The sequence below is a fragment of the Phoca vitulina genome, unplaced genomic scaffold (assembly GCF_004348235.1).
Source record: "Phoca vitulina isolate PV1807 unplaced genomic scaffold, GSC_HSeal_1.0 scaffold1, whole genome shotgun sequence".
In the NCBI taxonomy this organism is placed as follows: domain Eukaryota; kingdom Metazoa; phylum Chordata; class Mammalia; order Carnivora; family Phocidae; genus Phoca; species Phoca vitulina.
This window is the reverse complement of record NW_022589704.1, coordinates 79,275,030-79,301,157: the sequence shown is the minus strand read 5'-3', so window position 1 is coordinate 79,301,157 and position 26,128 is coordinate 79,275,030. Positions and strand designations below refer to the sequence as shown.

Sequence of the window (26,128 nt, the reverse complement as noted above, 5' to 3'; positions counted from 1 at the left end):
CTGAGCAAACACTGCTGGTTTGGAACGCTCACTGGGAACTGCCTTCAAGGGCAGGTCTCAAATCCTCTCTGTTCCGCCACCGAACTCGGCGGACTCCCTCTGCCAGCCAGAGCGCGGAGCGGGGCGCCCCACCTGCGCCGGGCGGTCTGCTCCTGCGGGCTGGAGTTTGTAGACTTGGTGCTCAGGCCGACTCTCCCGGAGTTGGGTCGAGAGCGCCGGGCCAATGAGCGCGCCCCGCGGAGGGCTCGGCTCCCCCCCCGCGCGCTGATTGGTCCCGCGGCCCGCGAGGCAGGGCTGACCGGCCGGGGCTGCAGGCGCAGGCGAGTGCCCGGCGCGAGTGGGAGTGGCGCGCGCGCCCCCCGCCGACCCCCGCCCTTCCCCGCCGCGTTCCTTCTCTCCCTCCTCCTCCCTCCCTCCCTCGCTCCCTCCCCGCACTCCCCGGCTTCGGCCGCGCGCTGCCGGGGCTCCGCATTGCACACTCTGGGGGCGCCGCAGTGTTCGTGGGATGGGGCAGCGGGCTGCCGCTGGCGGCCGGAATCCGCGCGCAGCCCGGGTGAGTAGAGGCGGGCTTCCCGGGAGAGCACAAAAGGAGACTGCGTTGGTGCCAGCGGCCCTAACTAATGCGGGTTCTGGGCCATTCAGGCAGTGGGCTTAGTCCCCGGAACTACCCAGCGCTAAGACACCCACCCCCGCCCCTTCCCGGGGCCAGCGGAGCTGGGGTCCTCGCCTCCGCATCCCGCTCCGGTGCTCTGTCCCCGAGTGGGCAGCCGGTACTGAGCGCAGCCTGGGCAGGTCTAGAGGGGCGTGTGTGTGCGTGTGTGTAGTGCTGGCTCGCAGGGGGTGGGATGGAAATGTCAGGCGCTGCCAAGTTAAACGCTGGAGGAATCTTTCCCAAGAGTAGTTCAGCACCTTCTCAGGGCCAAGTGTACGTCCACCAGGAACTCCAGCCGGAGGGAGTTACTGGGAGGCGGAGTGGCAGCGCCCCACATGTTGCTGCGGGGGGTGGGCTGGGGGTGTCGATGGCCTGGCTGCGCCCACCCGGGGCCGCTGCCCCAGATGCGGTAAGCTGGGGCGCCTCCAGCCGTTGCGGGAATTCTGCAGGCCCTCGACCACCCACCCGGGCAACTCGGCGAAGGGGCAGTCCACCCACAGAGCCAGGGCTTCGCCTGGGCTTGACTTGGCGATGTGTTTTTCTCTCTGGTAACAGCAGTTCAGTTGATTTACATTTGGCTAAGCAGTCAATTTTAGCCTAAAGCTCTCTATCTGTGGGTCTGTCTGACCCGTTCTGACCCCCACCACAGTCTCATTAGCTCTCCTCCCCTCCCCACTCCCCACCCCAGGCATCTAGCCCTCTCCTCACTTCGCGGTACAAAACTTGATATTTCTACATGATGGTATCTGGCGTGGTCTCAGGTATCTTAAGTGTCACAATCATTTGCCATTTCCTAGGGGACTACGAGGGCTCTTAAAATTTTGGGAGGGGGGTTGAGCGGGTAGCAGATCTTTGGTAGCGATTTGTTGGTAGAATAGCATTGACCTCCCAGAGCATATGACAAAAAGAATGTTAAGCTTCTCCCTCCGGTAACCTACCCAAAGTGTGACCTCCAAAATTCAATTTTCTTTGTGGGAGACTAGGGAGTTTAGATTCTCCAGGGAGAAGCTTATTTCTTGTTAAATTGAACTATGGTGACATACACTCTGTTCTGCTCTGCTCTGGCCAGCCATTGCAGATGCCATGATATTATTAGAGCAATTCCCTTAAAGCCATTACATTTTCCTTCGAGTGAGAGGACTCAAGATAGCTGCTTAAAATTTTGGATCTACACCTTATTTCTCTAGAAGACATTAATGGTTCCTGTATATGTGCTCACGTGAACCAAGTTTGCAAAAGATATTTGTGCAATCGCCCATGAAATGGCTTAATGCACATTTATGTTAAATCCATTTAAATGTAAAACATCTATCTGTTTTCAATTTTAGTTTCCACCTTGACCAAAGGCACCAGACTGAAACAGGACTCAAAAGAGGCTTCCTTGTTTAAACAGAGGTTTTATCGAACTCTAGTCCTCAGAGCACACAGTAAGCTTTCCAAGCTTGTAGGTACACAGAGGCTGTTAAAAATTGTGAATTGGTTCTTTGGGTTAAAAATATCAGAAATGCTTCCAGACCAAAAAAAGGCAGAAAGGATTCGTGGGTCTGTATTTTGAAGCTGTTGACAGTCTTTTTAAGATGAATGTTTATATTACAGAATGCGTAAATGGGGCTGATTACGGGCAAATAATGTCAAGTAAAAAACCACACCATATGCTGTATCATGTTATACAGTTTACACGGCACATTGAGATCTGCTATTAAAGTGTCTGTGAGGAAGTCATATTTTTGTCACCCCCATTTTACAGGTAGATAGCTGAGGCTCTCAGAGATTGTGATTTTTCCAAGGTGAATGGTAGAGTTCAAGTTTTTTTCTATTTGCTTACTTCCATTGCTCCCTCCCTTCCTCCCTTCCTTCATGTGGGCTACCTCTTCAGTGTTTTCCTACTTCTAATTTTTACTGTTTTTACTATTTTTAGTATTTTTTTTTTTTTTTTTTTTTTTTACTTTTTACTATTCAACCTGTGGCTTCAGGACCATTATGTACCATTCCCAAAAAGGTTTGCTCTCTGCTAAATATCATTTAACTCCCACTAAGATGTAGGCTGATAAGGATTTAAGGAGAAAGCTAATATTATTTTTAAGGAACTATCCTTTTCAAAGTGGCATCTTATTTTTGTTAATGAATTGTTAAATATATAAGTAATCAAAACCCTAAAGAATGATGTCCAAATGGTAGTGTTTCAGGAAAAATCAAGGGACCGGTAGTGACGGAGATGTTTGTAACAGTGATAGAAATATGTAAGTCTCCCACTTTATAAGCAGAAGCTCCTCATAAACTCTATAGACAATTACAAGGAAGCCCTAATAAATGATCATTTCATTAGTGCTGTCCTTATGTTAAAAAGAACTGACAAAACAGATTACTTAAATAAACCCAGAACCACTCAGGAAAAAAAACAAACACCCATTTATCAAAAGTCCTGAAATCCTCATTAACTAGTGTACAAATGCAACAGAAGATAAATTGATTAGAGAGAAATCTTGTTTTTACTTGCATAGTTAGCAATAAGGAGCATACAGATATCTATCTATCTGTCTATCTGATTATTTATTAAAAACCCATCATTTGCAAATCTTTTCTTGGGAGATTATTGCTCCCAATATTTATTTGTGACATTGCATAATATTTGTTAAGATAAATAGAATTAATTTTGTTTGCCTTAATGTAGGTAAGTATTGAGTTTACCGGTAATATGTCCTAGTTAAGTATGTGGGCTTTGGAAGCAAGTCTTGGCTTCACATACTAACTGTGGGACCTCAGAAAGTGATTGAATCTCTGTGGTTCAGAGAGGCACGTAAGAAAATATGTAAGTTTTCTTATGTGTGAAGCATGTGTAGTAATGACACCTACCTCATGCAGTTTTTCAGTTTATCCATATGGCAATATTCAGTGAGCATCTACTAAATGCCAGCACTGCTGTAGGTGCTAAGGATACATGGACAAACTCCTTGCCAATGATGTTTACAGTCTAGTAGTGCCTGAGAATTAATGACACGATGCATGTCAAACGCTTAGCATGGAACATGACACCCAGTAAATGCCCCATGATTGTTAGCTGTTGGTATCATGCGTTCATTCTGGAAATGTTCACTGAGTGCCTTGCAGATGCAATGCAGATTGGACCACATAATGAGGAAAATATATATATATATTTCAATTCAATTCAATATGATATTATAATAGGAGAGAGGACTCCAAAGAAAGACATCAAGTACATAATCAGTTCTCTGAAAGATAATTCAATGCAGACATGAAAGAGGAAAAAATGGAAATAAATATTTAAGAAATTAAATTGCCCAGAGAAAAGTGGGGAGTATGTGGATTTCCTTATGGGAACTTATGATGAAAAAATAAAGGTCTTGTATTCAAGCTATTTGAAACACTGATTACATAGGAAAAAAATAAAAAGAGCTCTTACTTAGATATACGTAATGAAAAAGAAATTTTTGAAGGGTCAGATTACTGAATCAAGCTTGCAAAGGGCGACAGATCCCAGGCACACAAAAATGAGATAGCCAAAAATGAATTTGAAAAAAATCCTTGCAGTGGATTCCTAAAACAATAGCAAAGGACTCTTAAATACTGTGAAATGAGAGTTGTAGAAGCACCTGGCTTACATCATACCAAGCATATACTCAGAGATAAAATAAAGAATACGGGGTAAATGAATTCCTTGCTTCACCTTTTGCTGAGTAATATTCTTACACCCAGGTTTTCTCAAGCAATAATCACATTGGAGGAAATAGAACAAATGATAAGTACTCAGGATATTGCAGATCTAATCCACAGACTAGGCACAGAGAAATCACTAAGACCAGGTGGCCATTACCCAAGTGTGTTGAAGAAACTTAGTGTGTAAGTGACAGCTCTCTGGGGCATTGGCTGGTATCCTTAGGGTTCCTGTCAGGAAAAGGGTTTCAGGGAGGACCCTGGAGCCATCAAACCAGATCCGTGTCTCCATGGACAATTGGGAGATGGGTATTCAAAGCCAACATGGATGACAGCAAATGCAACATATTTTATAGAAAGGGGGAATAATGGATTCAAGTTAAAGGAGGAAATATGTTTGTGACTACAGTGTTGCAGAAAATATGATATTTTTAAACTTTTAAAAAGCCTAGCCAGATTTCAAATCCCAGTTCCCTCCCTATTCATGACCTTTTTATTTGGCCAAGAAGCAAGAAACAAAGAGTGAAGATAAATAGACACTCCTCTGAGTGGACAAATAGACTCTTCCAGGAAGTAGTTTGAGGATGATTTTATTTAAACTTTTATAAATGTTCACAGATGGCATGCAGTTCTTATGAGTAAGTAAAAATCAAGCTGATAAACTTGAACCATAGGAATAACTTAAAAGACAACCTAAATGGGAAGAAAAATAATAGAAGATTAAAGGCAAAATAGAAGATTGAAGATAAGTGTACTCAGGAAAAGCAGTCCCAAGTACATTTATAGGAGATGGTTTTAAATTCTATTCCTAGCAGCAGTCAACAAAGCTGGATAATATTCTCTTAGCCCTCTAAAGAAAAGTGTGTCCACCAAGTTAAAGTCAATATTAAGAGAAGAGTAGGTTATAAAACTCTGTTACTGTGATACCATTTTTTGAAAATGTGTTGAGTAAGTTTACATAAATCCTCTCTACTTATCTGTTCATTGATCTAGATAGAAAGCAGTGCATCACCATATTAACAGTGACTATCTCTGGGTAGTATGGGATTGCAAATGTTTTTATTGTCTTCTTTTACTTCAGTGTTTTCTAAATTTTCTACAATGAACATGTATCGCTCTTATAAGAAAAAGTGTTATGAAAATAGGATGGAGTGTTATAACCTCAGGTTTCATACTGTTTGACTATAAGAAAGGCTTCTTTGATTATCATATCTATGTCTTCTGGAAATCTGTAGTTGCAAATTTTGCCCTGAACTCCCTGTATATAAAAGGCAGCATGTGTGAGTACTTGTCTTGTATTTGCTATTAGGAAAAAGTGTGGTTGAAGATGAACACTTGTGCTCTCCTCTAGGTAACGAGAACTGGGAACTTGAAAGAGATTCATTCCATTTTTACCCTAACTATCAGGATAAACAGAACCAAGTTATTGGGAGCATTGCTGACTCCTTTGTGGACTGTAAGCCTAATGAGGGTAGGGACCAAGTCTGTTTCTTTCCCTTCGGACTTCACAACACTTGCCTTGGTGCCCGGTACATGGCAGTCTCCCAGTAAATACTGGCAGATGTTTTGAATTGAGTGAAATGGCTAAAGCTCCAATAGACTCCCAGAGATTTTAAATAAGAAGAGATCCTAAGGTCCATTTTATCCTTTTAGGTCATATGACTCATTCAAGTCTTAATTTAATTGTGATCTGTAAGTCATCCTGACGTTCCTTGTACTATACAACCCCTGGGCCACAAAAATGGTCTGAGTTGGTTATTGGATCCTTTGGCTTATTCTTGACTTTTGATCCAGATCCTGTCACTTAATTCTCTCTCTTCTTTCATTTTTTTCCTGTGTTTTTGGGGTTTTGTTTCTTTCATTGGCTCTAGATTTTACCTTTCTCTCAGGCCTGGACTTGGGATCACCACCTTCCTTCCTTGATTTGGACTTCCCGTGTGTATGATCCCAGTGAGCTCTGCCCCTTCCTGGTAAGCTAGAATCTTTGCAAGAGAGAAATGTATGCCGTGAACTATTAAATGTTCACAATTGAACACAACACCAGATCCCTAGAAGAAACCTGGGAGTCAATGTTTTTCTTCACCAACATCCTTCAGAGCAAAAAGTTGCTATGGTCAAAATAATAATATACCTGGTTTGTCAGAATCTTAGTGGAAGAACAGATGAGTTTATCTTGTTATTATATAAAATCTGATATATATGTTACTCCATGCAACTCTTTTTTTAAAAAAAAATTTTTTTAAATTTTATTTATTTATTTATTTAGACAGCATGTGGGGGGAGGGGCAGAGAGAGAGGGAGAGAGAGAAACTTAAGCAGACTCCATGCTGAGCACGGAGCTAAACACCATCTCCATCTCATGTCCCTGAGATCATGATCTGAGCTGAAACTAAGAGTCAGACACTCAACCGACTGAGTCACTCAGGTGCCCCACTGCATGCAACTCTTATTATCATTCCTCAAGGAAAATAGACATGAAGGAATCAGATAAGAGCACTCAAATGATCAAGTTAGTGCTCAGAATTGTGAATGAGCACTTGGGGAAGGTGGCTAGTATCTGATGACAGAATATAAAAAAAAGAACACTGTCAGGAAAGATAAAGGCTCAAGGGATAGGACCCTTGTCTATATATAGTGAAAGTTCCTGTAATGCCTATTAGAAGATCTCCTTAGATTCAACTAATCTGATTGCAGGACTACCACAGGTCACGCATGGCACCAGTGTAACCAGAAGACCATAGGATGGGAACCACAGCTTGCCCTCAGGCATTCCTTTGTGGGAGTCCTTGTAGCCGCTCATGGAGCACAGCTCAGGCGTAAGGAGATGAGACTAACATTGGACAGGTGTGGGAGTCATCTTGGCCTAGAGGCCTCATGCTCCTGAGAGCTGATAACTTCTTATAACAACTGCTAGACAAAGATTCCAGGACTCCACAAGGGATGTGCCCAGTTTTCAGAATCATGGCAGTCAGAGATACCCCAAGTATGATGTCCCCATCAGGTGATTTTGCTCAGCCTACCAATTAGGGGTCAGAGTTACCATAACTAGTAACCTCGTTGACTTTTTTACCCTTATCAGGTTGCTACAAAAGAAGAGCTAGATGGATACTGGAAGTCAAATTCTCACGCACACATTTACACATAGCATGAGCTTGGATTATTTTTCATGAAAGTGGAAAACTAGAGCTAGAAAACATCTGTTGGCATTTGAAAGCAAGGGACTTTGGACAGAAAGTAATAAGCCCAAAGACTGTGTAATACCCCCATCCCCACCCTGCTCTCCCAGCTGCTCAGCCTCATTCTCTCTCTTGCCAAGAGGGCATGCAGGCTAAAATTAAAAATAGGTTCAAGAAACATGTAGGTATATATGTGAGTGATTACCACATAATAGGTTGTCAGGCGAGACAGAAGTACTGGGCACGGAATCTTCATCTTTTGACAGACCTTTCGGAAGCCATAGATGTAAGAGTTCTTAAGCCCAGGATTGTCCTACTGTCTCTGCCATGAGAAAGAAAATCAAGATTGTTACCTGAATTATCAAAACAAGTATCATGCAGCATTCTAAATGTTTAACAATATAGTTATTGTGTTTGAGCGGCAGGATTTTGAGTGACCATTTTCAAAAATATATTTCTTAATGTTTTTATTCACAAAAAGCAGGAGAAATAAAGATTGCATTATTCTCATCTCACTTTTTCCTTTTCAGTACTGAATCGTATAATAAGTTAGCAAATGTACACATTATTTAAGTTTCCATCAAGACATCTAGAAATACTAGTTCCTTTATGCCATTAAAGCAATTTAGATAATGTATACACTTACTTGCCCTTATAATAATAGCATTTATTATCCTCTACTTTTTGTTTGTATGGCTTTTCATCTACAGTGCTGTATGTATTTGTGTGGGATTATGTTAATTTTCCATTGGCAGAGAAGCAGAGCCCAGTAAAGGTTAGGGGTCTAGGCTCTCCTGGGTTGTAATTCTGCCCCACCAGTTGCCAACTGTGTGACCTTGGGCAAGTTATTTAGTTTCCTCCAGTTTAACTGGTTGCCATTAACTAGCTGGGTGACCTTTAGCAAGTTAGTCACCCACTGTCTGGACTTCATTTGCTTCAACTATAAAATCAAAGGGCTGCACCAATTAAACTTCAGATTCCCAGGTGAGTAGGAACCTATATATATATATATTTGCCATTTAAAATTACCCATTAATGCTGATCTAATAAAATAATTTTGAGCAACTGAAAGTGTGGCATGATGTTGGTATTTAGACCAAACTAAATTAACCAGAGTTCTTGGCTTCTAAGAGCTGAGATCTATAATAAATAATTTAAAAGATCTAGCACATATCCCTGGAATTTGTTCTTTTCTTGCTCTGTAGATCTTCACTGTTCTTTGACTTGATTATTCATGCGGAATACATTTAATTTCTTAGAATTTTTCTATCTGGAAGAGGAAAAAAAGCTCACTTTCAAGTGTTCTAAAAATGTTACCACTTAAAAATACTGACTTTAATAGAAGTAATATTCTGCATTTACATAGTATCTTTCCATATAAGATCAAAGGACTGGTATTAGAAGTACATGGTTTTTCTTTTATGTATAACTTCATAGAAGAATTTTCTTTTATGAAATTCTTTTAATTCATATTCCCAATCACCCACCTGAGTGAATTCCCAGAAACTTTTGCAGCAGTTCTGACTCTTGGTCAGGAATGTCCTTACATCCATTATTTGCCAATTGACAATCCTTTTCATCCTTCAAGGCCTAGTTCATGTGCATCCTTCCCACAGAAACCTTTTCTCCTGATTCTCCTCTTATCAGTAAAAATTTTACTCTTTTACTTATGCTTGTATTTCATACCCACATGTCTCTTACATTTAGCTTATTATTTTCATAATGTCTTATTACTCTTGAATGCTAGCATAAGCATATTGTCTTACACAGAGTAATCCCTCAATAAATATGTGGACTAGAATTAACACTTTCATAGAGAAAAAGCTGTAAAGATCGGGATGGGGGCATTACAAAAGATTGGTTTAGATGGGAGGGATGGATTGATTTGCTAAATTTACTTGGCTTCACTTCTCTGCCAATGGAAAATTTAGTCTCTGGATGTCCACAAAGAACGAATACCACAAGCGGTGACTGTTCTCTTCAGAGACACTTCCCTACTTTTGTTTCCTAGAAATACCTTCTAGGTATTGAGGTTTATATGGAACAGACTCTAAGCCATTAGTCACCATGACCGAAGACTTGGGAAAGATAGGTGTGCCATCTTCATGAGTGGAAATAAAAAATTGGCTGATCACACTTTCATACTAAGGTGTACTGTGTTTTTTAAAGTGCATAGATCGTTTCTGTTCAACAAAAACAACAGAAATATTGAAGGAAGAAAATCATTCTCCTTCCTATCACCCAGATTTATTATTCATATGTAATTTCTTACCACCTCAATAGTATTCTTTGTCTCTAGGTTACATGATGGCTGCCTAACTATGTATATTGCATATGTTCAGTGTGTTTGATCCTTATTCTAGTAGAATAAACGAGGGGACAGTATATCAAATGTGCTATATATAGGTAAATATATACAAAATCTTTCTATGCTTTGAAAAACTCTTTTACGAGCCATCTCCCACACGGCCCCCTTCTCATAGAAGAGAGTCACATGCATAGTTAGGGCTGGCACTTTTAAAATGGAGACCTAGACAAGGCAAGATTTAATCTCTAATAGTCAATGTTCTTCTTCCTGTTCCATTGTCATAGATCGGAATCACAGCCAGCTGATTTAAAATGTTGTTTTAAGGAGCACCAGGTGAGATGTGGCAGGATCAACATCTACTCCACCCAGTTCTGAGAAACAATTCTGGGTTCATCTTCCACTATTGCCAGTGTTTTTCTTTGGTATAGCCAAGCCAGGCAAGTGATGATCAACAGGATACAAAAGACATTTTTCCCACCAAAGCTATTTAGAGGTGCAGCTTTCTAAATGAAGGACAATACATAGCATATAATGGAATAGCATTAAAAAAAAAGATACATTTTGTAATGGTACTTTCTTCTCAGCTTGGGAACTATCTGGGAAAGACCTTTGCCAGAAGGGGTTATTTCCAGCTAGGCTGAGAAAACTCAGGAAATGCAGAGTGCTATATAGCACCTAGAGGACATTGCAGGCATGTAGGTAAACTCATCTCCTGTAGCTTCTGGGTCACTCTGACACGGCAGGAGGGTTTCTGATCTCTCCAGGAGAAACACTGTATTGAATAAGGTTGACCGTGGAAGATGGAAAGGAAAAGAGTAAAGAAAAGAAGGAGCTAAAGAACTGAACAATAAGGATAGGATCATCTACTTTATGATCAGTTTGAGAAAACGGTCCCTATCCTGTCTGATTCCAGTCTTACCTGGGGAAGCCCTACAATAAATGTAAATAAATTTGAGGAGAAACACAAAGGTCTATCTGCCTTAAATTATCTGCCGTGGTCCTGCTGGCCTCCATGAAAGCCACTCCCTGGTAAGTCATTGTTAAAAGGCTTGGGGTAGGGTATGGGAAGGACACACTCACTAATGAATGAATCTGAGCCGGTTAACAGCTACACGCATTGGTCAAGTAGACAAGTACAAGTTGAGGGAATATAAGAGTCTGAGGGGAATGAGACAGAGATTCAGGAGAGGCAACCATTTTGCAGTGAGGTATGAGTGGAAAGGAAAGATGCTGGGCTCTCTGCTTATTTCCCACTTTTATCTAAACTCCAGTCATGCTATTCTGACTTATCAACCACTAATTACCGGATCTTGGCCAAACAAGTTAACTTTGAATGTCAGTTTCCCCATCTGTAAAACGATTATACAAGATCAGCACTTCTAGAACAGGATCTGCTAGAAGAGACACCAGTTCTGTGGAATGTTGAAGGCAGAAAAAAGTGTGTGATGGTCCAATATGTTTGAGAAACAGTGGGTTGAATAATAATGTATTTCTTTAAGTTGTAAGACTTCAGAACCTTTAGTAACTGAATATCATCCTAAATGTCTGAAAGGAGATGTACTACTCAGTGAACCCTAAACCTGGTTGACAATAGCACCCCCTTTGAAGGCACATCTTGAGGGTCAGTGTTCGGTACCACACGAGATATTTGGTTAGCTGATGTCTGAGTTTCTTCTGGGTTTTAAATTCTCTGAATCTACAGTTAGTTTGTCTCTCTTCTGTTTCTTTTCTAGCTAGCTCCTGCCTCTTATCTAGAAGAGTTTGTGTGTTGTGTATAAACCTTTTGATAAAAAATGTACTCTGTTAGAAAATCCCTACATCTACTTTAAGAGAGGAGCACGGCAAGATAGTGTAAACCTGCAAGGTAGGCATTTTCCTCATTACTTTTATATTTTAGACTACATAAAGTCACAGGCAGTCAAAACACAAATAATGACTTTCCCAAACACACCCATACCTCCACCCACACACCCTTAACAAAAATATTGAAACATTTATGCTAATAGAGGGGATGATATTTCAGAAAAGAACAATTTGCAAAAGACACAGATTTTATTCTGACAGAGGCATTTCTGAGCAAAGCAGTGCAATTAATCACAGAGCTTTAACAGCAAGATGAAAAGACAAATACTCAATGAATACAAAATGGGCACTGCTCTTCCCTTCATCTTCAGGATTACAGAAGATGTTTATCTCACCTTGCCCCACCAAGACCGATCTTTGATTTTTTTTAATTTGGCTCCTGCCACATTCACCCTTTGCTTGATGAGGACCTGGTAAAGAAGCTGCAGTGTTCTGAGGATGGAGGGGAGGCCCTTATAGATGTCCAGGGGATAACATGGCTAGGTCTGGATTTTGCCTTTTCCTACTGAAATAGCTCCACCTGCAGAGGTGGTAGGGGGTGGGGGAATACGTGGTGGCCATCTGTAATCTCTTGGGTTGAAAGAAGAGCAAGGATTCACACTGGCTGTTTTTCATATTGTAATCATTGCCTTTGTGAATTCTCTAACGTTAGGCTCATCTGAATCTCTGTAGGTTAGCCTCCAGGTAATTTACAGCAGACAACTTACAGTGGCCTATGAGTTTGGTTTTCTTCAGATGTTTTTTTTAAAAAATAATTTATGAGGCAGTGTTAGGATATAAAAGCCAAAATCTGATACCAATTTCACTTTACAATTAAATTTACATGTTCTGCTATTTCTAAATTTTAGTTATCTGTCCTCCACCACTCTAAATTTTTAAGAATCTTTGTCAAGTGTTCTGTTGCTTGAACTCAAGCTTATCTCTGATGAATCATCAATATTCCCATTTAGTTATTCTTGTCTTGTTAAAAAAAGTTGGGATTAGCTGTATCCATTTAATTACATTTTTAAACTCTAAATTGAATTTTGACATTTGGTGGACAATTGATAAGTATTTCTTTTCCCAAATGAGAAAAGGCATATTATAATATTGGCTTAATTTGGAGGGCTCATGGTTCCTCACCTTGAGTTGTCTTGGCAAGGATTCCAAACCACGCTGTGCTCCAATTTTTGAATTCAACTCTCATTTTTTTAGAGGCCACCTTTCCTGTTGCCTTAAACTTATGCATGGTGCCTTAGTTCACTCATCGCAAGCCCTGGCAGAGAGTAGATAGATACTCACTAGATGTTTGATGAGCAGAGATTCTCCCTACTCAGTCAGTGCTTGCCAAATAAATGTACAGATCAGCGCATGAACAGTGCTCCCTATAATTGTCACCACTGTCTTGCCAGTCATGTAATCATTACCTGACATACAACCCTATGTTTCTTAACAGTTGAAACTACATTTTTATAACCTGCAATAGGATGCTAGTGTCTAATGTTTATTTTCCGTTTTTTAAAAAAATACACAGATAAAAGAATTCTACTTAGAAGTTCTTGTACAAAACAGAAGAGATGTATCTGAGCGGTTGGTTCTGTACTGCAGCAGCTCAGTGAACTTTGGAAGAGATGAGGGTCCCGTCACGTAGGGATGAATCTGAGCCTGAACCTAAGTGCCGTAAAAACACTAGGTAGGATTTGTTTTGACGTGTTATGGCATTCCCCTTTTGGGACACTCGATCATTTTATGGATGAAGGATTTCCATAAAGCTTTCTGCATAATCTTCAAATTATCTTATGTGAAAAAGAATCTAGTGTGTAGTTGGTCTATAGTTAATTGTTGACGTTTTATAGGCAACGCTCTCGATGTGTAGAAAGATTGAACCGTTTCTGAGACTTATTGACTAGCAAGTCTCCCTTGTTAAAGTCTAGTTGCATGGGAGATAACAGGGTGCACGCAGTGGGGGAAGGGGAAAGGCTCTTCCTTTCTCTGTTGCACTGACCCAGTTTTGTAATTCCCTCGGTCATCACCATTCTCATCGCTTGCCAGTGTTGTTGATTTATTAAAAGCACCTGTCCATTTTAATAACCAACCTAATGGCAAAAAAACCAAAACCAAAACAAAACAAAAAACACAACCCAAATGGCTTGTTTTGGGGCTTGGCATTGAAATTTTATTTGCTGTAATTTCCCCAATAAATGACAGCATTGAGGTTTCCTCTTCCCATCTTTTTTGGGCAGGTAGTTGTATCTGTTTTTTGGCAGCACTTAAGAAGCTGTCTCTTATTGGTGATTTTGAGAATTGTTCATACTTGAATAGAGATTATGAGCTTAAGTTTAAATAGCTTTGAAATCTTTTAAAAATTGTTACATCTTTTAATATTGCATCACCACTGTCTACATTTAACATGTCCAACAATTTGAATGACCTAATATTTTACATTTGCCAATGTAAACATAGCAGTAATCAGGCAACAAGTACTTTTCTCTGGGCCCTATCCAGGGATATAAAAAGGAACAGTAAGACATGGCAACCGTCCTTATGGGACTTGTAATTGGCTTCTCTCTTTCTCTTTAAATATTTGAGGATCAGTTTGTGTCAGTCACAGTTCAAGGTGGAAACACAATGGCGAATGAAACAGGCAAAAGTCTCTGGGGAGAAAGCAGTGAATAAGGCTCACATAATCCCTGGCCCCTTAGAGCTTACAGTCTACAAGGGTGGAGGCAGAAAATAAGGAAATAAATAAGAAAATATGCAGTATGTTAGATGGTCATAAAAGCTATGGAGAAGCTAAAGTGGGGAAGAGGGAATGTCTGAGGTGGACAGGAGGCGGTTGGTAACTTTAAATATGATGGTCATAGGAGACCCCATGGTGAAAGTTTCACATGAGCACTGGGACCAGGGAAGGGAGAAAGCCTTGGGGACCTCTGCAGGAAGAGCCTTCCAGGCAGAAATGCAAAAGTGCTGCGGTAGCATCATGCCTCAACCTCAAAACAGCAAGAAGACCAGTGTCAGGAGTGAAGTAAGCCAGAGGGAGAGTAGTAAAATGTCAAAAGCGTAAGGTGTCAGACCATCCATAATGCAGAGCCTTAGAGGTTATTGAAAGATGTTCCTTCCTTTTCTTTCTTTCTTTCCTTCTTTCTCTCTCTCTTTCTTTCTTTTCTTTCTTTCTTTCTTCTTTCTTTCTTTCTTTCTTTCTTTCTTTCTTTCTTTCTTTCTTTCTTTCTTTCTTTCTTTCTTTCACGAGGGACTGAGTCAGTTGAGCCATTGGAAGAATTTGTATCAAGGAAAGACCTGATTAATTGTATGATTTTAAAAATCACTGGCTACTGTTGGAATAAATAATAGAAGGGAGGGAAGGTTGGAAGGAGGCTGTTGCAATTCAGATGATGTTGGCTTAGATCCATGTGGTTGCAGTGGAGGTGGTGAAAGGGCATTCTTTGTCTATTTGGAAAGAATGCAGGAGGTAAGATTTACTGAGGGTAGGATGCAGGGCATGAATGAGAGAGCAGAGTCAGATGGCTGATACCTAGAAGGATTGGGCTGTCATTCACTGAGATAGAAAGCCTGAGGAGGAGCAGATTCGGAAAAGGATCAGATGAGCTTTGGACATCTTACATTTGAGATACCTGTTAGGCTTCCAAGTGGAGATATGGAATAGGTGTTGGGACTATGGATGAGTTCTGGGGAGAGGTAATTTTGGGAGCTTCACTATCTCTGGGATAGTGAAGAAATGGGAGCAGATCCACAAACATGAGGAGATTAAATCAGGGTGTCAGAGCAGAAGGAGGACAATTAAGTTGCAGATGTACGATCCTTTATTATTTGCTGTAAGTACAGAGAGAAGTAGGAATTTGTGGGCTAGAAGAGATGAAGCCACTTTCATGGAAAGTGTGAGAATTGAACTGATCTATGCAGATGGGTAATATTTGGGTAGAAAGAATGAGAGGAGGGCATTTTGGTTAAAAGGTGCTAGAATTAGCAAATTGAAAGCACAATAAGATATCACCTCACACCAGTTACCATGGCTTATATCAAAAAGACAACAAGTGTTGGTGAGGATATGGAGAAAAAGGAACCCTTGTGCACTGTTGGAAACAGTATGGAGGTTCCCCCTAAAATAAAAAATAGAAATACCATGTGATCCAGTAATTCCACAACTGGGTATTTACCTAAAGAAAATGAAAACAGTAATTTGAAAAGATATATGCACCCCTCTGTTTATTGTAGCATTATTTACAATAGCTAAGATATGAAAGCAGCCCGTATCCATCAATAGGTGAATGGATAAAGAAGAAATTGCTATATATAAATAGATATAAATGTATCTATCTATACCCATCTGTATCTATTTATCTATGTATCTATCTATATAATGGAATATTACTCAGCCATAAAAAATGAGATCTTGCCATTTGCAATGATGTGGATGGACCTAGAGGGTATTATGCTAAGGAAAATATGTCAGAGAGAGAAAGACACATACTGTGTCTTTCAGATACCATGATTTCACTTACATGCGGAATCTAAAAAAAAAGACAAAGCAGAAACAGAGCCATAAATACAGAGAACAAACTGGTGGTTGCCAAAGGGGAATGGGGTAGGAGGGATGGACAAAATGGGTGAAGGGGAGTGGAAGGTACAGGCTTCAGGTTATGGAATGAATAAGTCACAGGGATGAAAGGTACAGCACAGGAAATGTAATCAGTGGTATTGTAACAGCACTGTATGGTGACAGATGGTAGCTATGCTTGTGAGCATAGCATAACATATAAACTTGTCAAATCCTTAGTACCTGAGACTAATGTAACATTGTGTGCACCTGAGACTAATGTAACATTGTGTATCAATTATACTTCAATTGAAAAAAGAATACCACAGTTCCTTAATAGGAAGGTGATAAGGGAAAAAATACCAAGATCACAGTAGAATTTTCTCACAAGTGGAAGGGGTAGGATTTCTAGTCTCTGGTCTGTATCCTAAAATTATGATATGCCAATGGTAAAGAGACTTGGTCCCATTAAAATCTTGAACATTTCCTGGCACTTTGCTAACAGCTTTTCCTCCTTATCCTTGCAGCTGGTGCTGCTTTATATTTTGTAGTAACTTGAAACTGACATGTGGGGAATTTTAAGTACATATGTTATCAAAACAGATGTTCCACAGACTTTATAGACTACCAGGAGGTCAGCTCGTCTTTCAGAAAGCAGCCTGGAATTTGAATTTAGTTACTCTCATAATTTTACATTCTCCAAAGTAACTATGTGGGAAATTTAAAATTTATTAGCAACTTTCTCTTGTTCTTAGATTTTAGAGACATGGCAATTTCAGTAAACCTGAAAAAAATTATATGCTGTGCTACATAGAGGCAGATTATTGACCAACTTTACTTGCCTGGTGATAAATCTAAGGCACATAAGTATTTTATTGCTTTCTCAGGAACTTTGGACCCCTCCTTTATAAAGGAAAAAAGTCCCGTTCTTTTTCCATGCAAAATGATAATTAAAGCAAAAATGAACTTCATAAATAATACAAAGGATGATGCGTTCCGAACAAATAGAGAAATTTCGCCTCTTGTTCCCTGTCCCCCTACTTTTTGCTAGAATCCAGATGAGAATCAAGCTTCTTTTTTATTCTGCGTAAAAGTTTCTCACTTTGTTGCAAAGGCTGAGGACTTGGGCAGAACTCCCTGAGATAAGAAAAATTACGTACTTTTTTTTTTCATTTTACTTAAAGAACGCCTTTACAACAATGTGGTGTTGTTTGGCACAACCAGGTGTGATATTTCCATACCCCATTTTTCCTTTGGGTTTCCAGGAGGTACAGAGTAGGAGGCCTTGACAGTTCACCAGTCAAGCCTCATAGGTGTTGGCTGGAGAGCAGCAATCACTGAGAAGCACACTGGGCCCCACTAGCACTATCTGGTAGAACTTTCTAGTCTCTTCTGTGGTGACAGACATCCTGTATATCTGCACTGGCCAACATGGTAGGCACTAGCCACATGTGGCTTCTACCTGAAAAGTGGCTAGTGCAGTTGAGGAACTAGATTTTAAATTGTATTTATTTTTAATTAACTCAAATTTAAGTGGCCATACATGGCTAGGGCCCACTGTCCAATACAGTGGACTTGACAGTTTGTCTTGGGCTTTCTGGAGCGTGGAATGGGTAGGTGCCCAGTGTCCCCTTGCTGCGGCATCTCTACCCCTCAGTGAGTGTCCGCAAGCAGGTCTTTCATGGAGGGACTCCACCTGGGGTTACTGCTAAAGAGTGCACGTGGTACAGGACTTTGTGAAATATCTCCTTCCTGTCCTTCACAGGGGTGAGGAGAAGGAACATAAAAAGGTAAAGTGACGTTAAATGAGATCAGGTATTTGTCATGGTCTTAAAGATTCTTTTCTCACTAAGATATTTAAAAAAAATGCCTATTTGAATATTTTACGATTGATTGTGAAAGAGAATGATCCTGGGGAGTAGAGTTTAGGGGTAACATTGTGAGAAACTCGTTTTCCTCATGCCTTGAAGAATTCTGTGAGGGCCCCAATTTCTTACCCTGAGGAGGATTTCTTGTTTATAAGGAGCACTCTTGAGATTCCTATTAATTTCTTGAGTTTGAGAGTGGATTATTGAAGGCCTACTGTGTGCTTTCGCATAAATGCCAACAGTGTATGTATTGCTCTGGGGTAGTGATTATTAAGGAGAGGGATAAATGGCACAGGATATGAAGCTGACTGAGATAGGGCTGCTGTAAGGCGAGGGGATGGGGACAGAGAGTGGGCCCAGCCTCACAGTTCCCAGCTGGGATGTTGGTGTTACACAGTGCGCCACATTAAAAGTTCACTCCAGAAGCCTGGTGGGTGGGAGACAGTAGAGAAAGGAGGCCTTTTGCCTCTCAAAGATCAGCCTTTAGGTCTGAGGAAGTTTGACCCACGAGCAGTCTTACTGTGGCTGTGGTGACCTGGCCACATCCTGTATGGGAAGCAGTCCCCACTGAATTTGCGGAGAAAGGTGTTTAAAAAGATTTGTTGACTGGTATTTCTGTGGCCATTCTGCCACTCTCACTCATAAAACTAAATGGAGCTTAGGTGCCAGGGACTATGCTTCACTTGCCATCTAAATGAGGGGGGAAGAATGTGTACGTGGAAGAAGAAAACGAACAATAAAATCTGCCATGAGATAGATCTTGCATGAGTGGGGCAGACCGTAAATGCCATATCCCACAGTTGTCTTCCAATGCTAGGCAACACTGGTGGTATTGTCTTCAGTTAAAGAAAACGGTTTTGAAGGCCTGTCTCTGCAGGGCACACTGGGGTGGGAGAATGGTTTAGGAGAGGGCAGGGTGCACAAAAGATGAAGATGTGACAGGGCCTGCCAATTACAGAGGGATTCCTTGCAGTCAGTAGAAGGGATGCTTCACAAAATGGAAGAGGCCACTAGGAGGGGATTAGCTTTCTTCACGGGAGGGGTCCCCAAAGAGGCTCCCTGGACCCTGCATGGGAACGAGGGGACTCATGCTGGTAGAGCAGGGGTCAGAGAATTACCGACCGTGGGCCAAACCCAGCTTCCTGCTTCCCTTCGTAAGTGTTTTTATCAGCACCCAGCCATGCCCATTTGTTTAAATCTTGTGCAGGCTGCTTTCACGCTACAGTGGTAGAGGTGAGTGGTTGTGATGACATCCTGTGGCCCACAGAGCCCGAATTATTTACTGTCTGGGCCTTGATAGAAAAAGTTAGCAGGGCCCTAGAAAGGATTGGATCCAGTGATACATAAAATCCTTTCTAATTCTCAGACTGTAAGGGATTTGGAACAGAAACAAGCCTTGTGAGAAGTGTGAAAGGTGCCTGCAGGGGATGGACTTCAGCTGGGCCTTGAAGGAAACTGGCGGGTCCTGGCAGAGGAAGCCGTCCAACGTGACCCCTGGGCCAGTCTCATGGGGTTTGAGTCAGTGTTCCTTGGATGCCAAGGACAGACTCATTCCAACATTCATCCGTCCATTAATTTATTCTTTATGCCTCCAGCGTATCATTGGCCAGTGTAGACAACCCTCTAAAACACTTCTCTGCCTGTTCTTGGTAAAGTAAGCACAAATTCTGGCATGAGCTGTTGGCATTTTGATAATAACTTTGCTACTATGGAAATGCTCATTAAGTTCAGTGTTTATAATTGAGTTTTATGGACTTATTTTATTTTAAGTATAATGGTCTCACCTAGACGCAACTTAGAATTTATTCATGTGTTCGGCTTAATTGTAGGACATAAGAAATGATTGCTCCAAAATGAAAACCTCACTGTATTTGTGGGAGATGCAGTCGCAGTGTTAAAGATAGGATGCACATTACTATTCATGCCTTTTTAATTGATTAGCCTTTAAGGCTTCTGAAAGCCTTTAAAAGTTGTTTTGTCAACATTAGACCAGCTGCTGTGTAATTATGGTCGCTCTTCTTGCAGTTAAATTCTTTTAATAACGTGTTCAATCTGCCGATGCCAAAGTGCTTTGAACCTGTGATATATACTATAGAGAGCTTTTGTTTTTACTTACAGATGGTTGGTGCTGTTTTCTGGGCAACTCCGTAGAATTCTCACAGAAATTTTAAAGATGAATTACTTCAAAATGGGAGGCAAATGAATTTGAACATCAGGTTACTCCTCCTCCTATAAAAATTATTCATATGTGACTCGAATTTTGAACTTGACTCATAACAACCTAAATATGCTCATTAAAAAAGAAAAGAAATCTCCACCCTGAAACCATTTTAAGGCTCTTTTCTCTCACTCTCCAGCTTATAAATCAAAACTTCCTGGCACCAGTCAGATGGTGGTGATAGCAGTGGGGCTGCAATAAAGATCGCTGCTTAATGAGGACCCAGACACGGTGGTGCTGCCCTCAGTGCAGGGGGCTTGAATCTGCTTGGAAACCTGAATGCGACCTTAGCGATGTATTTGCTATTTTTCAAAGGAGCTCTATCCTGAAGTCGGCTATGAAAAATTATAACTAGGGACAGGGACTGGTGTCAGAAAGATGCAAACAGAAGATCCTGTGCTTCCTTCCTTTCTGTCTCCCCGCTCCCCAAGCCCCTCCACGCACACTTGCCTGCACGCACACTTGGCGCAGCGTTCCTGTGGACAGGCTGCACAGGTGCTTAAGGTAGATAAGAGGTAGGAGCGGTGACGAGGGTGGCTGTGGAGGTTGCTCCTGGTAGCCCAGGTTAACTTAGCTGACTTCTTCCCTAGAGCATTTTAAGAGAGACAGGCAAAGCCATTTAAACTAGAGGCACCGAACATCAGTACCTGGAGGAACAAGAGACTAGATGGGGCTACAGCTGTCTCTCTCTGGCCCTCGTCCAACTTCTAATAAGAAATGCATCTAGGGGCGCCTGGGTGGCTCAGTCAGTTAAGCATCTGCCTTCAGCTCAGGTCATGATCCCAGAGTCCTGGGATTGAGTCCCGCATCGGGCTCCCTGCTCGGCGGGGAGCCTGCTTCTCCCTCTGCCTCTGCCTCTCCCCCTGCTCATGCTCTCTCTCTCTTTCTGTATCTGTGTCTCAAATGAATAAAATCTTTAAAAAAAAAAAAAAAGAGAGAGAGAAATCATCTATGTTGCTGGGAAACCATGAAGTGATACCCTCAACCACTTGTGCTCACCTTTTCTCTCCATTTTGTGGTATTCAGGGAGGCTGGGAGAAAAATGGACTTTTTCCTATATGAAGAAGCCAATCTGCTTCAAGTTTGAATAGAAGTTCAGGAATATTAACGATCTGCAAAATCTGGGGAAGAAACTAACCTTGACAGTATTGGCTTATATAATGGCTGGGCCAGCTGGAAACCATGCCTCTCGCACTTGCTCACTCCCAATGTGCAGATCTGTGTGCCTTGGGAGCTCTTGAGCCCTAAGAATTAGGCATTTGGGAGGTTTGAGGAAACATTTGGAGGAAACAGGGACTTGTTGGCATCTACTTGTGGTGTTTATGAAGTGGCCTTTGAGATGTTGATATGAAGAGAACTAGAATTTATTTAAATAAAAGGTACCTAAATTAGTTAATATTTTATTTTAAATTATTATATAAAGTTATATAATTTATCTTAAAATTTATATTAAAATCTTTTATATAAAATTAATAATATATTTTTCCCTGTGGGACAAAACTTGTTCCTGGTAAACGGCTTAATCTTTACAAAGTTATATTGAATGTTAATTCAGATGTTTTTAATATTTCAAGCTGGTAGAATGATCTACCTGGACATGGCCAAGATAACTAGCATGAATCTCAGTGTTCGATATCTAAATACCAAAACCTGTTAATACTATAATACTTTTTTTGGGAACATCATTTTGCTCAGGTGCATTGTTTACGTTGATATGATAGAAATTAGATCTGTCTTCAGGTGTCAATTATAATTGCTTGCATGAGACCTGGTCTTCTAATCAATCTTATCACATAAACCTTGTTTATGCTTTCATATAAAATGCTTATCACATTAGCATTTTATATGCTTTCTCAAGTCTTGCATATTGTTTTAGAAAATTGTAAACTGTCAAAACTTCTCTGAGGGCTGCAAAATTGTCTTTATCACTCCCCCACAATAATCTCACATTATCTTGAGACTACATTGAATCAGGGAGAGGACATATTGATTTTAACCTCTGGTGCTAAGACTATGCCCAGTAGTCATAAACTTATGTATACATAAATGTACATATATCCATGTGTATGAGTCATCAGTTTCCAAAGAACTCCAGTATCAACAAGGCAAAGGACTTATGCACACTCAGATGGCCAAATGTCATGGAGGTCTTTGCTTCTCAAACGAATCATCTGCTAAGTCCCCTATTATATTCACAGGGACTTAGGCATAGCATCTTTTTTTTTAATCAAGTATTTAGATTTTCTTGTCTATAAGCAGCAAAAACCCAACTCAAATTAACTTAGGAAAATTTATTTTTAAAGGATTATCTCATGTGTGGAGCAGAATTGATCTTTTTCTTGCCCCTAATTTATTCTTTTTGTATTCTGTAGGGATTGGCCTTTGCACTCTGGGTCTGTGTACTGAAAGTAAATTCTTTTTTTTTTTTTCTTAAAGATTTTATTTATTTATTTGACAGAGAGAGACACAGTGAGAGAGGGAACACAAGCAGGGGGAGTGAGAGAGGGAGAAGCAGGCTCTCCGCCGAGCAGGGAGCCTGATGCGGGGCTCGATCCCAGGACCCTGGGATCATAACCTGAGCCGAAGGCAGACGCTTAACGACTGAGCCACCCAGGCGCCCCCCGAAAGTAAATTCTTATGGTGCTGGTCTGCACCACCTCTCTCTTACATGATTATGTGTAGAATAATTGAAGGAAGAGTCAGTGAAATTGCTAGAAGACTAGGGCCATAGCTGGGCGTCACCAGCAAGGACTTGAATGCATCTGATACTGTCTCCCTATCTCTTGGTTTCTCTCAGCATGTCGGTTTCATTTTTTTCTTACTGCAGACCAGGTGCAGATAAAATGGGAACGATGGCTTCAAATCCTCCTGGGATGTATACATCTTATAGTTTATGGCACTGCATAGGACTGACTCATGCTCTCTGGTCCCAGACCAACAATCCTGGGGAAGAGAGCTGATTGACTCAGCCTGGGACAGATATCAACTTGGACCAATTAGCTGCGTCAAGGGTAGAACAACATGTACTTGTCATTGGTGGTCCTTTCCTGTGTATCAGCAAAAGGAGAATCAGTGTGGGCTAGAGAAGCTTGGTACAGGCAAAATATTTTCCTTCCTCATACATGGACACATCATGTTTCTCTTCCCAACCATGATTACCTGGCCTCTGCCAGCTACCTTCTTTTCCTCCCTCATTTCTACTTTGCATGCTATTGCTTTTGATGGTTTGGTAAATAACTTGGGGCAAAACCCTATATCTTGCCCCAAATTCCTGGGTCAGTGATGTAGAGCAGGTCTCTTCTGGTCTTTTCCCTTGAGCCCCAATGATGCTCATTTTTCTTTTTATAATTTAGGGAGAAGTAGCAACCCAAGAGAAGGCAAATGAAAAGGTCAAATGATGAAGCTCACAATGTGCTTTAGGCCCGGGAGATAATGCCCTTTTCTAAAGGCTAAATGTTTTCTTGGGATGAATGGATTAGTCATGAGTCCAAAATTTCATGACTGCCTTAGGAGATATTTGATTCTTTATGTATGATAACATGTATAATAGTTGGAGAAAATGCCCTTTTGATTTTTCTTATTTTCTACTTTGCTTTCACTATCCAAATTCATTTGCACATACTTTTTATGCTAATAAAGTTTTCCAAACTCATTTAACATTAACTCTTCAAAATTTTTACTGGGATTCTGTAGGTGGTTCAAGATGGCAATGTAGGAAGATCCTGAACTCCCCTCCTCCCACGGACACAACAAATCTGCAGCTACATATAGGAATAATTTCCCCTGAAAAAGTCCTAAAAACTAGATGAACAGTGCTTCCACAACAAAGGATAAATGGGCCATATCAAGATGCGTAGAAGAGGCAGAAATGTGCTCTTGCCAAAAACCCCTCCCCAGGCACAGCAGCACACAACCAGGAGGGATCTCAACAATATGAAACTTTCCCTGAGGAGTGAGTGATTTGTGCCCCATATTAGGAACCCCAACTCTTGGATCCTGCACTGGAGAGACCAGCTTCCAAAACATAAAACCAATAGGGATTGTGTCCAGGAGAACCATAGAACTGTGGGGGAATGGAGAACCCACCTTTAAAGGGATGACACACAGACTCACTCATGCTGAGACCCAGCACAAAAGCAGAAGTTTGAAAAGTACCTAGACTGTTTGTGAAGGAGACTCATTACTAATCTTAAAGTAACTGCCAGAGGGCAGGAAACTGTTGAGACTCTTTCCAGGGATGGAAGTGCTGGCCTTTTTGTGATCTTACTCTACTTTGCTAATGCTGGCATGGTGGGTGCCATTTTGACAGTCTTCCACTAACTCTGTAGTACAGGTGGGCAATTCTTGCCCTCTTGCACTGTAGCTGTGCCACAATGAGCCAGGTGAACATACTGCCCACTTGGCTCCCACATGGCAACTGTGCCATAGCCATCTGGGCAAGTGTATGATCTCCCCTGTGCTGCATTCTCAGCCCTGCCCCAGCTGTTGGGCACCCACAACCCACACAGTGGACACCCTTGGAGCACCTGGCTCTGGTGACCAGGGGGATTGCTTTCTGGGATCCACAGTTTATCTTCTATGCAAGGACACTCTTTCAAGTCTGGGAGAGGTAGCTGTTTCATGTAATACATAGAAACAAACACAGAGAATCAGGCAAAATGAAGAGACAAAGAATATGTTTCAAACAAAAGAACAAGACAAAACTTCAGAGAAACCTTACTGAAACAAAGATAAGTAATCTACCTGATAAAGAGTTCAAAATAATAGTCAAAAAGATGCTGACCAAACTAGGGAGAAGAATGGATGAGTAAGAACTTCAACAAAGAGATAGAGCTGAAGAATACAATAACTGAAGTGAAAAATACACTAGAGGGGTGCACCAGTAGATGGGCTAAAGCAGAAGAACAGATCAGTGAGCTGGAAGGCAGAGCAATAGAACTCACCCAGACAGAGCAGCAAAAAGAAGAAGGAATTTTAAAAAATGAAGATAGCTTAAGGGACCTATGGGAAAACATCAAATGGAATAACATTTGTATTATATGGGTCTTAAAAGGAGAAGAGAGAGTAAAAAGGACAGAAAACTGATTTGAAGAAATAATGGCTGAAAAGTTCTCTAATCTAGGGAAGGAAAGAGACATCCAGGTCCAGGAATCTTAGAGAGTTCCAAGTAAGATAAACCCATAGAGATCCATACCAAGACACATTATAATTAAAATGTTAAAGTTAAAGATAAAGAGAGAACCTTAGGGGAGCCTGGGTGACACAGTTGGTTAAGTGTCCAACTCTTGATTTCGGCTCAGGTCATGATCTCAAGGTCGTGAGATTGAGTCCCGCATCAGGCTCTGTGCCCAGTGTGGAGTCTGCTTGAGATTCTCTCTCTCCCTCTCCCTCTGCCCCTGTCCTCTCCCCTGCAGTCAATCAATCAATCAAGAAATAAATAAAATCATTTTTAAAAAAAGATAGAATCTTAAAAACAGCAAGAGGAAACCAAAGTTACCTACAAGGGAAAAACTCTCATAAGGCTATCAGCAGATTTTTGAAGGTTTGAAGAAAGTGGCATGACATATTTAAAGTGCTGAAAGGAAAAACTTCCAACCAAGACTAGTCTACCCAGCAAGATTATCATTCAGAATAGGAGAGATAAAGAGTTTTCCAGATAAGCAAAAGCTAAAGGAATTAATCACCACTAAACCAGGCTTACAAGAAATGCTAAAGGAACTTCTTTAAGCTGAAAATAAATGGCGCTAATTAAAGACAAGAAAACATATGGAAGTAAAAATCTCATAGGAAAATGTAAATATTTAGTAATGGTAGTGGATTAATCACTTATAAAGCAG

At 41.0% G+C, this 26,128-nt stretch overlaps 1 protein-coding gene across 1 annotated transcript in view; it reads left to right on the top strand.

Annotated features, from left to right (window-relative positions):
• The first annotated feature begins 435 nt into the window (after positions 1-435).
• LYPD6 (LY6/PLAUR domain containing 6) overlaps positions 436-26,128 on the top strand; it is a 119,267-nt gene continuing 93,574 nt past the window's right edge. The window contains exon 1 of the mRNA XM_032410683.1: positions 436-553. The gene's annotated coding sequence lies outside the window, so the exon portion shown is untranslated. The remainder of the gene's footprint in view (positions 554-26,128) is intronic.